Here is a 12,589-nt window from a genome sequence, read left to right on the forward strand (position 1 = left end):
TATTTCAATTTTTAGTGAGGCAGTCCCACCTCTTATTACGTAGTATTTACATCCTCTTTGGAAATAGCTAGAAACGACATTTTAATATTCTGTTTCTTTTTTGATATGTAACCTTCTTAATGTCATCAAAACCAGCCAGGCACAAGTAGTAGACATTTTATTACAAGTTTAATACCTATACATAACTGTGTAACTACCTACATAGTACCTACTACTCACACTCACATCACAAATCACACACCTACAATAACACTACACACAAATAGTCATACACTTACATACACTCACATATACTTACATACATATATCACCACACTCGCCAGCGAGTGCGAAGTCTCTTCAAACCTAGAGTCCACTGGACTAACAGATATATTAGATCGTTAGTGATCTCTCCATCCAGCCTAGTGAGCAGGCGGTCCGAGGTTCGAGTCTCCTTCAAAGACGCCCCGCGCCTGTGAGCTACATTTTCGGCCTCCAAGGCCCCCGCCCGGCTTCGCTGTAAAAGCCTTCAGGGCTTGATAGCCCTGTGTGCTGATGCACAGAGGAGGATTTTAGTCGGTAGGAGGTGTTTACACCCGAGCCCGACATATAGGCCCCGTTTCGGGTTCTTCAATACGTGAATGTATTTTACTCCTCACGACAAAAAAAAAACCTACATTCGTAAATTATATCATCTCCGATTTCCTCCACAATTACATAATTTTTTACACTGATATTATAGTATTTTTATTACAGAATCTGAAATGCCTTCACTTGAAGACGAATATGTGATAACTATTTCTTATGTTGCAAAGATAAACATAAGATAGGCGTTTTTTTCTTGTTGTTCTTTAAAAATAGTAAAATTGTTCAACAAATATTGTCTTTCAGGACGACATTACAAAAGTTCATTCTGTCTATAGAACCAAAGTGGTTAATTCGATTCATGATCAGCAGCAGTCGTGGCCGAGTGGTTAAGGCGTCTGACTCGAAATCAGATTCCCTCTGGGAGCGTAGGTTCGAATCCTACCGGCTGCGAATTTATTTTTAAATTTTTAATTTGTTGGGAAGCATAATATTATTTATTGACGTTATTTTATTACAATATAAAGCTATGTTGCTATGTACCCGAAAGAAAACTTAAATTTTTGCATGAAAGAAATTTTGCTCGAAAGTGTGTATTTTTGTATTTAATTTTTATTAAACTTATGCCTTTTTAATTTTTATTATGCCTCTGGGAGCTATCGTTTAGTTGAAGTTTGTAGTTTGTTGAAGCTAGCTGATAATATGACAAGCCCTCTGTTAGTTCTGTTTATTATTTATAAAATGCTTATACAACATTATAATTTATATTTGTAGAACAATAAAGCAAAACCACCTGATACTCCGTGACCATAAAATTGCGAATCGCCTTAGATTTAGATCATTAATTATACGTCTTGGTAGACGAAAAGCTGGGAAAGTGCGAAAAAAAATTGGGTTTAGACTTTAGAACCTCTGTTTTGAGCAATGCACTCACACATACTAAGTGTCATACAAATCGCGAGTGTAAGACGTAGAACTGGACAAATTTTTGTGTCACGCATACTAAAGTATTAAGCCTGACCTGTTTTTATCGGTTGTCAAGCAACAAGAGACTACCTATCTAGTCGTATAGAATTTCTAAGCGTTTCACAAACATCAAGTGGTACTAAGCTACCTGTCAGTATCAGTTACAAAGGAGAAAAAACAACAAAAAATATCTAACAAAATCAGCAAATCACTAACATACGATTCACAATTTTATTCATAAATCGCTATGCAACTTTATACTCTTCCCGGTTCTAACTCTTGTGCCGCTTTTATTTGGTGACCCTTCCCGCCTCGTGTAAATACACATAGCAGCAAATACTCCTATTATACACATAGCACCAGGAAGTATCATTTTGCTGTTCATTGTTGGCGAATATTTCGTTTAAACTAACTTGTAAAAAAACTTAACGGTTTAAATTAAATACTAGTACTAAGTCTGATCCAAGATTTAAAACAATAAATAATAATCTTGTGTGTATATAGTTTTGCATATAGCGCCATCTTGTGTGTGCAGACAACACGATTTAAAAGTCTAAAACTGTAAATTTTTGCTGGTTTTCGTAGTAACAAAACTTTCCAACAGCTGTCGCAGTTCAGATGTGCGTTAAAAGTGACACGCGCTATAACAATTTCTTGCCGCAATAAGTAGTCCTTGAAGAACGCTTGTTACAGCATACTTACCTGGCGTAGGGGACACCGTGATCATGAAGGCGGTTCCCCCAGAGCGAGGCCCTTCCATTGCACTGCGGTTGGGTTGACCTCTGCGATTATTCCTAATGCGAATAACTCGGACGCGTAATTTTTGGTAGTGGGGACTGCGTACGCGCCGTCCCCCCAATAATTATTAAAATTGCTGTTAATTAGTTTTGACAATATTTTACTTACCATCTATGATGAGGTCTTGATAATTGTTATAGTATGCTAGTTTTAACAAAAGTATCTTGTGAAATGTGAGTAGTACAGTATACTCATTTATATTATAGTGTACTAGCTGACCCGACAGACGTTGTTCTGTATATAATAAATAAAATAATGTTTCTAATGAATTTGTCAATAATATATAATAGCATCAAGAATGTTTTCGTAAAATATGGCACCCTGTCGTTATAATGAAATTGTTTCTGCTGTCAAACCGAGAATAGAATTAGAAACATTTCCAATCCCAAAAACTAAAGAGCGTAGAGGATCTTGTTGTTGAGACCAATTGTGGCAATTTTACTTTGCCTCCAGCACAACATAATCCAGAAGATTCATCACTGTATTTTAACACCTTACATTATTTATAAACTATCATCTTTCTCCAATTGTTATCGATCTTTCGGCACAACAATAAACTTAAGATTTATCAATCTACATTAATAATCTGATAGATAATTTACAATTGTAGTTAATCTACCAATTATAGTTTGCCAAAATTAAGTTTATTATTTACCTCTTGAAAAAGTTAGAAAGATATAAAGTAATTCTAATTAGTTTGATTTCTGAACTACGGGAGGACACATCAAAGGAAAAACAAAAATTGTTGTTTTTATAAAATTCCGAGCATTTTCGTATTTATTCACCTTTTAAACCTTCTCTGGACTTCCACAAATTATTTAAGACCAAAATTAGCCAAATCGGTCCAGGGGCTCCCGAGTTTTAGCGAGACTAACGAACAGGAATTCATTTTTATATATATAGATTACTTTTACTATAGTAAATAAATATTTTTATAACTCTTCTACTTTTATCTGTCATTTATACAGCCACGATCACTAACAGTGCATACTTTATTCAGTCTTTGAAAAAGTCTATAATCTAATGGCCTTAAAAAGGCATTGTTTACTGTTTAGCGTATTAAGTGAACAAGCGAGGTTACGGGTCACCTGAGGTTAAGTGATCACCATCATCTACATTCTTCTGCAACACCAGAGGTTTCACAGGCTTCTGGTACAGAGTATTATTATTTTGTGTTTTTGCACCTATAAATAGTTGTACGCTCTTTGTTATTAACCATATCGTGTTGTTCTGGAAACATCTGAGAAGTCACAAGCTTATAAATTCCATAGTTTTATAGCATAATGAAAGAAAGTGCGGTTACCAATGGAAAACCAATGTGCGAAGGTCGCGACTGGCGGCTCATCGGAACACAAGTCAAAGTTAAATATTACTATTCAAGTCTATTTTTACAAACGCTTTTGAATCGCTTCAAATTGTTTCACCATGATAATATGTAGGTAGATAAAATAGTGTATGTAACTGTTCATAATTAGGCATTAAAACACTCGAGTGATGTTGTTATGAAATCAGCCTCCTCTCGAATAAAAAAAAACTAAATAAGCCGACATACAGACAAACATTCTGTAGATGCTTTTTTTGGATCCGGTATGGTGTTTTAGGGAATAACATCAAGCAGTGGCGGATTTATAGATTTGCCGTCCGTAGGCTATTCAATTTTTGCTGCCTCTAAATTTTGATATCTTTGTCCACAATCATATCAATTTTCTATCAATAAATTTCCAACTTTATGATTTGTGCTCCATCATCCTCGTTACATCAACTTTTCCCATATAGTTATTATTATTGAGAACTATGGTACCGTGTTAGATCCTTGATTATTTTTACAGCAAAGAATTATCAAAAAACATTATTTTAAGGATAAAATATCTCAATCATATACCACTTCGTCATGTCGTTTGTTCATACAAATACGACTACGCAATTGCATGCCTTAAGTGCGAAGCGCGTAGTAGGTACGCTCTACTCTCGCCTAAAAATCTAAGTCCGATGTTTTCTCACATTAAACCGTACCTAACAAATATGTTGTACATGAATATTATTTAAAAAGCAACTTATCAGAAAGAAAAATGATCGCTGAGCTTATAAAAAATATTTTTTCGGTTATGATTAATTATTTTTTATTTAAAAAGAAGTAATTTTAATGCCATATCGTATGGATTTTGGATGATCGTGTTCACAGTAAACACGATAACTTTCGAAAAAATCATTTTTTCACTTCAATTTTTTTTAATATACTTATTTAACTATAGAGAAGCCGTTGAATAAAAAATTGCAGCTGAGTTTGTTTTATCTTATTATAATTAATTCATTCCGATTGGCATTTTCTGACAAAGTTGGCTTTGCGAAAAAGTTATCAAATCTACTGATGTACACATTTAATTTAAATAGGTAATTCGTGTAAGACATGAGCGCTTAAGGCCTGCCTCATTTGGATTTTCCAAACTTTCTTACTACAAATAAAATAATTAGCTGATAAAATGTATCTATTTTCTAATGAGCAAATTGTCTCACTTCATATTTTGTGGAGGGAATTTTTTTTAATGTCAAGTCACAGTCGTTCAACTATCAGTTATTCGATTAATATGATCTCTATAAGATATTGAGCTAGTTTTTTATTTACTAAAAATTTGTCAATTTTAGTCAGTATTTTTTACGAATAAAAAAATTACTTTCTGAAATTGAATTTGACAAGTTGCAAACTTGCTGCAGCAATCATGATTAGATCATCGATATTATATCAAGATTGAATTGGGTAAGCAGATCTCATAATTATTAGGTACACGGAGAAAAAATATAGCAGTTATCAGTGAAGAATATATGGAATGAGCTTCCTTGTGCGGTGTTTCCGGGACGATACGACATGGGTACCTTCAAGAAAAGCGCGTCCAACTTCCTTAAAGGCCGGCAACTCTTTTGTGATTCCTCTGGTGTTGCAGGAGAGTGTGGGCGGCGGTGATCACTTAACACCAGGTGACCCGTAAGCTCGTTTGTCCTCCTATTCCATAAAAAAAAATATATATGTAAAAATTACTAAATTTCGATTATAATATCGAATCGCTATTGCGATATTATAAAAGTTCATAATCATTAATGTATAATTAGTAAAGCGTTTAGGAATTGTTCATGCAGAGATGTTGAAATATTTATTAATTAGCACTGTATATGAGAATATTTCGATTTTTGTTAAATATTTTAATTTCTCTACAATTTTTGAAATTAAAAATATTATAAACACATATGTGTATAATATTTTTTTTTTAAATTTGTAAACCGAAATAAAAAAATTATGAACAAAATTTGCCGCCCTAGGCTCCAGCTTACTCAGCCTGCTGGTAAATCCGCCACTGAGATCAAGTGTGGTTTTTTATATATTTTTTATACCACCTACAAAAATCACAAACAAGCTTACATCATAATAATTACTGTAAAATTAAATAGATAATGAATGACATTATGAAACTTAAAAAAAAAAACTCTAAGCTTCTAAGAATAATGATTGTGTCATTATTCGTAATAATTATATACTTACCTATAATTAACTAACCTAACTCGTCAACGGTTGCAACATGCGTAAGCATCATATTAATCTGTGGTTACAACCAAGTTGCAGCGGAGTTATGGGAAACATCGCCTTCTAAAGACATCTTCAAACTTCACCCTGTCCACCTGTCAGTTGTCACTGTCAACAATGTATATTCAATGGACAGTTTTAACTTTGTGACGGCTCCCGCTGCCCGTACCTCGCTACGCCCTTGCTTATGTACAGATTACATTAATAGTACAATTAAAAATATATAAAAAAAGTATAAAAAGCAATATTATAATATACTTACACAGGGTAGGGATTACTAGTTATAAGGTACGTATCATTATTCGCTTGTGAGTTTTATCACTTGTGATATGTATGTGTGTGTCAACTTTCTATATGTGCGTGCGAGAGGTATTAACATGACAATTGACAATTTAGTCCGGTCAATTTAGACATTGGAAGTTACATAAAGTCCCAACAAGCTGATAATCAGTGAAATTGTTCAAAACATAATTATAAACAATGTTTAAAAGTTCCCCATCATTCCCGTGTATGGATTTTTTTTTATTCTAGGTCAAAGGTCAAAAAAATGAGTTTTTCGCGATTTTCAGCAAAACGGTAAGTTTTATCATAAAAGTACCTCAGACAAAAATTGTAGATCATAAAATTATCTATAAAAATGTACCGATACTTTTTTTCTTACGAGCCACCGTTTCTGAGATATAACGATTCAAAAAGTTATAAAAACGCGCTAAGTACACTACCTCATAGGTGGCATGGAAACGTGTGCATATTATGACGATAACAACTTTTACAAAAAATCCATACACGGGAATGATGGGGAACTTTTAAACATTGTTTATAATTATGTTTTGAACAATTTCACTGATTTCAGCTTGTTGGGATTTTATGTAACTTCACTCTCATTTTTTGGTCTAAATTGACCGGACTAATTATTGACAATAGAATATAAATCTTGTTGGTACAATGTACATTCATAACGGTTGTGTGCACAAAACACTATTACTTACAATTTCATGTAGGTACGGTAAGTAGGTACTACATAACAACTCTTTTGTTTACAGTTATGCTTTTATATGTAAAATGTGAATTTTGTAAGGCAAGTAGGCAGAGAATGAAGAAGAAGAAGGAAGTGATACATTTTTCTTGTAAGTACTAATTTTAATTTCGATTTGAGAGTTTCAGCATTTTGTGTGAGTTAAGTACCTACCATTTCGTCAGCGTTGAGCTGGGTCTCGCTATAAACAGGTCTAAAACTAAGGTTATGGTTGTGGATCGGTCTGGCAGGTTGCAGCTTACTCGAACACTATAAGTAGAAATGGTCAACAAATTCGAATACCGTGGCTCTGAAATCTGCAACGATGGTTCTTGCGAGGGAGAGATTCGTCGAAGGATCGGCATGGCAAAAGTCGCCATGTCACAATTAGAGAAGATATGGAAGAGTAGAACCATCAGCATAAAAACCAAGACCAATCTTGTGCGATCACTGGTGCTTTCCATTTTCATATATGGCGCTGAAACATGGACTTTAGAGAAAGCCGACCGAAAAAGAATCGATGCCTTCGAAACGTGGTGCTGGAGAAGGATGTTGGGCATACCTTGGACAGCACACCGAACTAATGTGTCGATCCTGAAACGGCTGGGCACTGTGACAAACCTCTCTACCATCTGCTTGCGTAGGGTCCTAGAATACTTCGGTCACATCGCCAGAAGGGATGAAGACAACCTGGAGAGACTGATGGTAACAGGGAAGGTGGAGGGAAGAAGACCAAGAGGAAGGAGCCCCATGCGATGGACCGATCAGATTCGCACTGCCCTTGAAACCACTGTCCACGACGCTTTACACTCTGCTTCCGATAGGGGCAAATGGCGGCAAATAATACACAACTAAGTACTCTGTCGAGATGATCACGACCCTCAGCACTGAGGAAACCGACGCGAGGAGGAGGATCATTGCTACCTACTAGAAACTTGTTTTTGGATTTCATTTGTCATGTAAGTAACTATGTTGTATGTGGATAGGAGCATTTGGAAAAGTCAATCTAGGCGAAGAGTACGTGCACAAAACCTACATAAGGAATATTATTAAGGCTGCTATCCCAAGAATTCGCCAAAAGAGCGCATAGTTGAAATCATTTCTCGATGATTCATATTTTATATGAAGCTTATATTTTAACAAAAAATAATTATGTATCTACAGAATATGAGTTCATAATTCATTTTGAAATGTTAAGAATTAATAGCCGGTTCTGGCCGTCATACTACGTCATCTTTGAGTAGGTTACTTCATTGTTTACTACTATTTTACAAGCTCTCATGCCAACGTCCATACCACGTTGAATACACCGGTTCTCGTCCGATCACCGAAGTTAAGCAACGTCGGGCGCGGTCAGTACTTAGATGGGTGACCGCTTGGGAACACCGCGTGATGTTGGCTTTTTGTTGGACTTTTCTTTGCTGTTTTAATATGTATGCATGTATATCTATAGATTTAAATAAACTAAATAAAATCAGCAGTTCGACTAAGATAAAAATATTATTTCATGCATTAAATATAATGTATTGTACAAAATAATCTGTTGCTAATTATATTGTGATATACTGACATCGTGCACTGGTTTAGCGCCAATAACTTATTCTTAAATAGTAATAAAAAAAATATTTTAAATTTACCGCGCCGAATGTCAATAACGTACATGCGAATATTTTATTAAACAGAGAGGTGGTAAAACGAGTGGAATATGCTTCATTTCTTGGCATTACCCATGGGGCCCCTATATTGAAGGATGGCGAATAGGCTTAGTTCTGCAGCATATGCGGTTAAAAAAATTAGACAGTTAACTGACATAGAAACGTCATTCCTATGGCATATTGCTATGGGGCAGTGCAGACGATATTAATACCATCTTTGTGCTGCAGAAGAGGGCTATTATTTATTATATAAAAATTTAAAGATATAACCATTTTGACTGTTGCATCTCAATATATTCTTGATAATGTTCTATATTATGTTCTTTTGTTTTGCTAGAAACTGTGACAATCAAAATGTAAATACGACGAACAAACATAAACTTGTAATGCGTACTACTCGGCGATGTATATGATTCTACAATATAATCCCGGAAAATGTATAAAACAAATGTGTCACGAATTTTAAAAGAATTATTAAAAAACGTTTGTGTGGGAAAGGTTTCTGTAGCATAAACAATTTTCATAATACCACAGACTGGGAATGAAGCAGACGTGACAAATAATTCGGTTGACAAGAGTTGAGGGACGAAATGAAACACGAGAGACTCCTCGAGCGATACAGGATCAGATCAGATCACATTATGTCCCGACTCCCGAGCTGACCCGTGTCGTATGCGATTAAAAAACCGATTGTCAAGTATTTCGAGGTGCGATATTCAACTACATAATGAATTTTATAATTATGTTTTGAATCAATTATTTATTTTATTTTATTTTGGCATCAAACAGTCACAAAATTACAAATTTAATCTTATATAATTACTGAAGACAAGACTTATAGTACCGAAAATTCAATTTTAAATTAAATACTACTAATTATATACTACTAATAATAACTAATTCAGTGCTAAACATAAACATAAAGAGTTAACAATTACAAAAAACGTGTACAATATTTTTCTAATTAACTAACAATAACTATATTTTATTTTCTAACAAGATTACATAAGCTTGAGAATTAATTTCTTTCTAAATTATTTATAAGGTAACCCAAAAACATCCATATCAGAAAAATCTTTATTTTTTAGGAGTTAAGTGCTCGTGGTATAAAGCTATTCAAAGTATATTTTTTTGTGTAGCGTGGTGGAACAAAGATATTTAATTTACGACATGAGCGGATGGGAAGTTTGGCGTGTGATTTAAATGATATTTTTGAAAGTAGATAAGGACAGCCAATCTTATTATTTAGAACTTTATAGATAAATATAATATCGATGAATTTACGACGATTAACTAAGCTAAGAATAATGTATTTTTCAAGTGATAAGTCTGCATAAGAAGGAGTCGTATTATTGGAGTCTATCACTCCAAAGTGTTTATAATTTTCTTTTGCACTTTTTCTATTCTATTTTCATGGAACTTAAAGTTAGCATTCTATACACTACAACCAAACTCCAGAAGTGATCTTACAAACGAAAAATACAGTATTTATAGTGTTCGAGGTTTTTTAAATGGCTTACAGATTCTATTTATAAAACGGTTAAAGTTACGGAAAGCTCTCTCTGAATTATTAGTTGAACTAACTTTATTTTAATTGACCGTTATGTAACATTAATATGTTATTTAGTAATAATAACCTTTATAAGTAATTAAGGATCAAAAATCACCAGTTTTTTAAGTTTTAAATAAAAAAAAATTGTTAGATAATTTATATATTTTTTAATTTGCTTGCAGGGGGCAAGAGCGAGACCCCGCGTTCGCCACCCCCTAAGGCTGCCACTTCTTGTTACCAATGTTCTAAATAAATAAAACTAAAACTAATGAAGGTACAAACATTAACTATTTAATTTTATATACCACTAGAAACTTTTTTTGGGTTTAACTATGTTTGTATGTGGATAGGAGTGTTGGGAAAAGACAACCTAACCGAACTGTACCTGCACGAAGCCCGTATAAGGAATATTATTAATAATATGATCAGAGTTCGTGTAAATTGTCAATTTTGAAATTATATAAATTAACAGCTGGTTCAGGCCGCTTGCGGCGCCGTTTAACATATTATCTACAATATATCTTTAATTTATATAAATTATGTGACACATTGTTTGTCCGCGATGGACTCTTAAAATAATGAACGGATTTTAATGGGGATTACTTAATGGAGTGCAGTGTGGTCCAACTTGAGAGATAGGATAGTTTTTATTTCGATTTGGGATCCATAATTATTTTAATTTTCAATATTTGTTTGTATGGACATATTTTCTATGAGAGAATTTAGTGACGCACGGTTTGACAGTTCCTCTGTGAGGAATTTCATTATAACAACAGGGAGCATTTACGAAATAATTCTTGATGTTTTGAAATATTATTGGCAATTTGCTATAAAACTTTATTTTTTTTATTATCTACAGAACAACGACTGTTCGGGCAGCTAGTATACTCTATATATTGTGATAATAGAAGAAAAACAGGTTTCATCTTCCAATAGGTTTGTTTCATTCATTACTACTATTTTACACACTCTCATGCCAACGTCCATACCACGTTGAATACACCGGTTCTCGTCCGATCACCGAAGTTAAGCAACGTCGGGCGCGGTCAGTACTTAGATGGGTGACCGCTTGGGAACACCGCGTGATGTTGGCTTTTTGTTAGACATTTTTTTGCTGATATAATATGTATGTATGTATGTATAGTTTTATATTAGTATGTAGATTTAGATAAACTTAATAAAATCAGTAGTTCTAGTGAGATAAAATTATTTTATGCATTAAATAATATTATGTATTGTACTATATAATTTGTTGCTAATTGTATTGTAGATATACATATTGATATACCGACATCGTGTACTTATTTAGCGCCAATAACTTATTGTTAAATACTCAAAAAACTAAATAAATAAATAATAAATATTTAATTTACCGCACCTAATGTCAAAAATGTACATGCGAATATATTATTAAACGGAGTGGCAGTAAAACCGATGGAATCTGCTTTATTTCTTGGCATTACTCTTGATTCCAAATTGCAATGGGGCCCCCATATTGAAGGATTGGCGAATAGGCTAAGTTCTGCAGCATATGAAAATCGGTCAAAGGGATTTCCTATCACCGGTAATCATAATTTTCCGATTTACTTTCAATTAATATTTTTGGAGTTGTGAAAAATATACAATTGAAAATGAACTAAAACATCACGACGTATGGTTCATTCACCTTTACGTTTAATCGATGTAACAACAAGTGCATGCATGTACATATCGATATAATTTTATCGAAATCAATTTTATCTTTATAAATTGTATTTTTAAAGATTTGATTTAGAGATTTGCTCTTTTCCATGCATCATGCGATAAGGGTGTAAGTAAGCATAATGGTTGTGGTAATTGTGTACAAGACAGACTACGAGGAATTTTAATAGTTTTAATTGTCTCTTAGGTACAGCATATAATTATTCAACAAATATGTGTAAGATTCCAGTTAAACCTAAATAAGCGTTAATTTTTAAATACAGACAAACATTTTTTTTTATTAATATTTAATATTTGTTATATATTAATGTTCCAACGATAAGGTTGAGTCGAGGTGGAGTAGAAGAAAAACCTCATCACATTGTTTTTTTTATGGAATAGGAGGACAAACGAGCGTACGGGTCACCTGGTGTTAAGTGATCACCGCCGCCCACATTCTCTTGCAACACCAGAGGAATTACAAGAGCGTTTCCGGCCTTTAAGGAAGGTGTACGCGCTTTTTTTGAAGGTACCCATGTCGTATCGTCCCGGAAACACCGCACAAGGAAGCTCATTCCACAGCTTAGTAGTACGAGGAAGAAACCTCCTTGAAAACCGCACTGTGGAGGACCGCCACACATCCAGATGGTGGGAATGATATCCGAATTTGTGGCGTGTCGTGCGAAGGTGGAGTTTTTAAATTAAAATAAGGGACGAGACGAGCAGAACGTTCAGTTGATGGTAATTGATATGCCCTGCCCATTACAATGCAGTGCCTCTTAGGA

General features: G+C 34.1%; 4 non-coding genes across 4 annotated transcripts; all 4 read left to right on the forward strand.

The window, feature by feature from the left end:
* Positions 1-935: 935 nt before the first annotated feature.
* Positions 936-1,017, forward strand: Trnas-cga (transfer RNA serine (anticodon CGA)). Its single transcript has one exon. It is a non-coding gene; the product is annotated as a tRNA-Ser (tRNA).
* A 1,207-nt stretch (positions 1,018-2,224) lies between these two features.
* LOC126968560 (U1 spliceosomal RNA) lies at positions 2,225-2,386 on the forward strand. Its single transcript, XR_007730255.1, has one exon. It is a non-coding gene; the product is annotated as a U1 spliceosomal RNA (small nuclear RNA).
* Positions 2,387-8,199: 5,813 nt separating this feature from the next.
* Positions 8,200-8,318, forward strand: LOC126968541 (5S ribosomal RNA). Its single transcript, XR_007730246.1, has one exon. It is a non-coding gene; the product is annotated as a 5S ribosomal RNA (ribosomal RNA).
* Positions 8,319-11,099: 2,781 nt separating this feature from the next.
* LOC126968553 (5S ribosomal RNA) lies at positions 11,100-11,218 on the forward strand. The gene has a single exon (XR_007730252.1). It is a non-coding gene; the product is annotated as a 5S ribosomal RNA (ribosomal RNA).
* Positions 11,219-12,589: the final 1,371 nt, after the last annotated feature.

This window comes from Leptidea sinapis, chromosome 15 (genome assembly GCF_905404315.1).
Source record: "Leptidea sinapis chromosome 15, ilLepSina1.1, whole genome shotgun sequence".
In the NCBI taxonomy this organism is placed as follows: Eukaryota; Metazoa; Arthropoda; class Insecta; order Lepidoptera; family Pieridae; genus Leptidea; species Leptidea sinapis.